The sequence below is a fragment of the Epargyreus clarus genome, unplaced genomic scaffold (assembly GCF_041222505.1).
Source record: "Epargyreus clarus isolate Ecla_fem2 unplaced genomic scaffold, WU_Ecla_fem_2.2 ptg000024l, whole genome shotgun sequence".
Lineage (NCBI taxonomy): Eukaryota > Metazoa > Arthropoda > Insecta > Lepidoptera > Hesperiidae > Epargyreus > Epargyreus clarus.
Genome location: NW_027332231.1, coordinates 13162260 through 13168428, shown reverse-complemented (window position 1 = coordinate 13168428; position 6169 = coordinate 13162260).

The window sequence follows — 6169 nt, the reverse complement described above, 5'->3', positions numbered from 1 at the left end:
TGTACATATATGTTAATATATAATGGGTACTCACGATACGCGATTTTTGAGAGTATCGCGTATCGGGAGTAGGTACCTGTGAGTACATATTAAAATTTATGAATTCCGCGATAATAGTAGTCTAAAAATAGTATTGTGATTTGGTTTCGGTGCCTAACTTGTTTTTATTTAATATAAGTAGCTAATAATCATTCAGTCTACTATAGTAAGTTGTCACTGCCGCCTATGGACATATGTGATCAACCCCTGATAAGATTAGATTTCTAGCTGAGATCGGCCCCATACGCGTAACCAATTTTGAGGACTAAGTTAGAACGCCTCAGGTTACTATGTCTTCCCTACCACACCTTAAAACCGGAATATAGCTGCAGTGCTTAACATTTACTTTATAAATCAGATATAGGTGTGACGGTGGTGCCACGGTAATGAATCGAAAATGTTTCTTCTACTTTCGGTTTCCATTACCATCTGCGGTTTCTTATAGAAAAAAATGTATGCGCAATTTTATACAACTTTAACTAGGTATCGCGTGGGTGCGCGAGCTGCAAGCAGCTCGCGGGGAAATGTCTTGTTTAGTTTTGCGTGCAAGGTTTTTTACAATTTTTGTTTCTCTATATTTATTGAAAATTTGTTAATTTTAGGGGTCGTTTGTAAAGGATGTGAGTTAATATTTGCAAAATACCAAGAATTTGGGTCCTGATTTTTTTGTCTATAAGCCATACATTTTAAAAACATAATAAGGAGACAATAGCTTGAAATATTACATACAAAAATACCTATTTATAAAACTTGTTATTATGTCTATTAGTACATACAAACGCGTCATACATTATAAGGCGTTCAAAAATATACAGCAACTTGAAAAATTACATAAAATAGTTCATATCGACCCAGGAATGCGTTATTGCTGTTACTCCAAAAAATCTGGAAATACGTTATATACATATTTGTTACAGTAGTACAGTTACAGTAGTAGTATTTTAGGTATAAATTGAATATTATAATTACAGTCTTTGTTTAGAATATAAATAAATTGTAAAAAATTACGCGATTAAAGGGAAAAAGCGCTAGGTATACTTAAAATTATTGTTTCTACCCATTTTTTTAACGCGGGGAAATCCAGAAGAGCATCCATGAGGATTGCATATCAGATCAGAAGATCGGAGGAACAGAGGGGGTACGTCAGACTCTTACCAACTAAAACTCCGCGGCGTTCCTCAGGACGTTCAGAGGCGGGTCACGAGAAAACGTTAGCCGGGCCGTCTATTCGAGGCAATTGTCACAGTGATGGCACCTGGCCATCGACACCCGCCCGATCCGGCACAGATAATTCCAGAAACAACCATATACCTAAAGAACGTGTGTCCGACGGAAAGACAGGACGCCCTCGCGTTTACCTAAGCACTACTTCAATAACGGACGAATTGCCTCAATAGTCCTCAGGACGGCGCTAGGACGCACCAACCTTGAGTTCCACGTCTCGGTGACCCATTGGCGCAGCTCAGCTCTGTGTCTCTTCAGTTCCTGTCGCACTGGCGGGCGGCCAGTATCGGTGTGCTTCCTCGCGCTACTAACGTAGCGACGCAAAGGTCTTCGCTCCCAAATCCCAGGGCAAACTTCCCGCCAACACGTAGGCTGCCTCACATGAAAATCTACCCAAGGTCGCCGCCGACCTTAGGCGCTGAGGGGTCCATCCAAAGCGGGGTCCGACATTTCACCGGCTATCCAGGATGAATCTCAGATACGTCCGCAACGGCCTCACGGCGGTACGAACTCCGGAGACGACGATATGAGCATCCTGGGGCGGCGCCTTTCGAGGGCCATGCCATGAAGCATCGCCATGATCGCCATGTAGCACAGCCTCGGATTTTTCAAGATTTTTAAACACAACCGCCGTATGCGGCCCACTATGAATACCGTACTGGCGGTGACGCGCAGGAAAGCATCCCCAAGGTTTCCGCTACAGGCAATCATTAGGGATGGGGAGCTCTTTGCAGCACTCAGTTTTAGCCGATATTCCACAAGAGAGGACCCAGCATCAAACCCTGTGGAACTCCGCACGACATTTCCCGCCGACACCACCGGTCTTGGCCAGGGTATACGACCATACGCCTAAATAAGTAGTCCCCAACAATCTTCTCCGGGGGGAACATGTTGGCCATATCAAGTGATACCGCCAACATATCCTCACCCCGGGTAACTGTATTCTTCGCCAGGGACTTCACCTACTTAGGTATCGCCACCTATATAGGTTCTCTACGTAGCGTAAATAAGTACTAAGAAAGGCCTTTTGAAAATTCTACCCCTAAGAGGGTAAAATAGGCGATGTCAGTTTTTTGAAATCCTTTCATTTTGAAGCAACTACTAAAAAATTTAGTATTTGACTTCCTGGATAGGAACAAGGACATACCCATTTATCCCCTCCCTAAAAATAAACCCCGTAGAGGGTAAAATAGGGGTTAAAAGTTCATTTGAACAACCGTCAATTTTGAAGCGAACACTATGAAATTTTGTATCTGGCTTGCTGGATAAAAATAATGAAATTCTACCCCTAAAGAGGTAAAATAATGTCTGGAACTTTGAATTACTGAAGTTATATATTTTATAGAGCATAAATGGTGATTCTTTTTCGCGAAATAGTAACACGTGTTAAAAAAAAGTTAACCAAACCTATCGAATAGTGTATCAAAATAAAGGAAATCAAAAGGAGATTACACGTACATTATAACAGTACAGTCTGACTAAATGAGTAGTGTTACTGTGCCAGAGTTCTACGCAAAGGAAACCGCTGAACTTTAGAGTGCTGGAATTTTACTCATAGGTTCTTTATATAGCGTACTAAATGAGCACTACGAGGATAAAATAGCCTGTTTAGTGATTTTTTAATTTAATTACTTGTTTTTTATTTTCTTTTATGTTCTAACCTAACCTAACCTAACAAATTCTACATACCTACTATATTTTTCTGTAGTAATGTTACAAAAGTAAAAAAATATATTTTTATCATGATTCAAATATATATAGTGATTGAAGGTGGTAGAATATTTTGTGGTAAGACTCCAGCGGCACCACCGCCACACCTATTACTGCCTCATAACAGCAGTGTTAAGCGCTGCTGTGTTCTGGTTTGAGGGGTGTAGGCAAGGGAGACATACGTTTCCGAGACGTTCCAGCTTAGTCCTCAGGGGTAGCGGCGCACGTGTGGCCGACTCTAGGTAGGAATATATAATCCTATCTGAGGTTGATTACAGACGTCCATAGGCGGCAGTAGCCACTTACCATCAGGTGGACTGCATGCTCGTCCGTTACTCCCATATTGTGAAGTGTAAAAAAGTGAGCACTAAATTGCCGAATAGACAGGTGGTATCCCTGTATCATCAGGATTAAGGAATTTGATATTGAATTGCAAGCTCAAATAACTTACTTTTATTAAGTTGAAAATAATTGTATATTAACAGGGTTGAGTAGGTTAAATTTGTGGTCAGTACATGGACGGGTGATTGCCACGTAATGTTACTTGTCTCCTCAAACGTTTTCGTTCTTTTGAATTTACGTTCAGCTGTTGGTTCCAGATGCTAATATATAAGTCTGGTGAAAACCTCAAAAATTATTGTTTAAAAATTAAAAGGTTTAAGTTATTGGATATCCACAACCACTGTTTTTCTTATATGAACTAAAGGATTTACTTTACCTATTCGACTTTCGTTATTATATCGGACCATCGAATCTATATAACCTGTAAAAATCTAGACTGTATTTTGAACTTCACGTCAAATTCAATTCTGATAATTCTGGAATATCAAATTCTGGGAAGTAATGATAAATGACAAACTAAAGGAAAAGCGTAAATTTTAAGAATGTACATATTTTTTCATATTAAATTGGTAGTTAAGTTCCCGCCATTCATTAATTTAGACATCTCGCGTATTAACAATGTTTTTGGTCTAATATTTCAAATCATTCGGAAGCGGACGTTTTGTTCGTCTAGAATTTATATTTTTATGTTTGACTTAGTTAAGGTTATCTTAAGGACCATTATAGTAGATTTTCAACTTGCTCTGCGCGGAGTGACGTCGTTTAATACAAATGTAAAATTGACAATTTGCGAGTATGACTTTTTCAAGTCCTAGTCATTACTTAACAATGGCATATGGAAAATCATATGTAACGTTGAAACGAAGTTGTAAACAAAAAAAATAATAAATTACATATTAATAAATTATCTATTTTTATTTAAAATAGAAATCCTAAAAACGGCGGGAACTTAGTTGCCAACCTATTAGTTATACTAAGCCGTATGTCACGGTCATAACATCGAAGAATTAGTTGATTAACCAACAAATTCTTCAAGGAGAATCTTTAAGGATCAGTATGCCCATATATGAAAAAAAAAATATATTATATTTTCAGAATTTGATCGTTATAAGAGACACAATCAGGTACTGAAATAATATAGAGCATGTATTATTTTTCAAAATTAACTCATTCGATTCTCGGCTAAGGAAGAAAATATTCTAAAAAACTAATGATGCAGTTTTAGTTTTTATCAAAATCGGCCTCGGAACTCCTTTCAGCATTTTTCGCTACTCCTTATAGTTTCGGATTTGGCCCTGAAGGCCTATTTGAAAAATTCACCCTGTATAGGTGTATATGGAGGTTGCTAGCATGATCGGCTATTGGGACCACATATCATAAGCCAACGGTTGGTCAATGCTATCGTACTGAACTTTCGGCTTGGCTCTTCGCGAAAGGTCATGCAACATACCGGTTGACCCAGATACTCACCGGACATGGCCGTTTCGGTGAGTATCTAAACAGGATAGAGGGAGATGAGGGCCCAGTGCCATCATTGAGGACACTACGAGGATTCCGCATAGCACACGCTGCAGTACTGCCCAGCGAGGGAGTCTCAGCGGCGGATCCTCGTGTCAAAAGTGGGACCGGACCTGTTTCCATTGTTGGATAGTTCCAAGATATAGCATGATTACCTGCGACATTGTCATGTAAACGAAGGAAGACGCCGGGCGAGCCAGGGAGCGCACAGCTCGGAGGAGGATTCGCCCGGACCAGAATAGGGTTACGGTATCCTCTGCCTGTCTTAAGAGGCGACTAAAAGGGGCTTTCGGGGTTGCGGGTGGCAACAGTGAGAGCTCGAACCGCCCGGGTTACGACCCCGGGAAGAAGGGCAGTATGTGTGGTCGCATACCGTCGTACACCAAACGAACTGGTGAGCGTCATGCTCACCTAGGCGGAGCCCGACGGGGCAATGCACTAAGAGGACTCCGGTTACGTTCCTTTGGAAATCCCGAAGTCCTCTACGCAGCGCCAAGGACAACTACCGGGGGATTTTAGTGCGGTAAGAATCCCACATAACCCCGTGTCGTTTCCACGGCATAGGGTACCTTTTGAAGGTTTCCCCTCTTCTCAACAAAAAAGGTTTATCTTGAGGGAAGTATAATAGGTACCTTTTTATGTAATATATAGCAGACGAACATGCAGTCCAGACAGTAGCCACATACCATCAGGAGGACTGATAAAGCCTTGCACTAAAATAAAAATATTGTTTAGAAGAAACAGACGACGAAGATGTTGATGTATAAGAAGAGTGATAACGTAAGAGACAAATTAAACAATGATGAGATGAAAGGTTTTATGAGTTGAGTTGAGGCGTTAAAAAATCAGAAAAGTTTAATTATAACGTTTAAGTGAAAATTATTTAAAATAACGATCTCAGTTTTTTAAGATCCCGTTATAATGTACGATTTTTTTCTTAAGTTATTTCAATTATATTTAAAACGTTAAAGAATTACATTTTCATTACCTGCAATAAAAAATAAAGTAAGGTTTTAAAGTGTTTTAGTTTTAGACCAGATCCCTAAATACGTTTTTTTATTTTAATATTAATTTTGTTTATGCCACAATTTAAAGCATTTTTTTCGCGTAAAAAAATAAACTCATCGGATTATAGCTTTTTAAAGTAACAATGACTTAAAAATTTGATGTTTACAGCATATACGCTTCCCAAAAAAAGAGATTACATATGCATAGTGCATATTTTTTTCGTATGGCAACACTCAACATTGGATATTGTATTTTTTACGTAACGATCATTTTAAGTAAAAAGTTTATCCTCTGTCAACGGTTCTCCCTCAACTATTCAAAAAGTGAA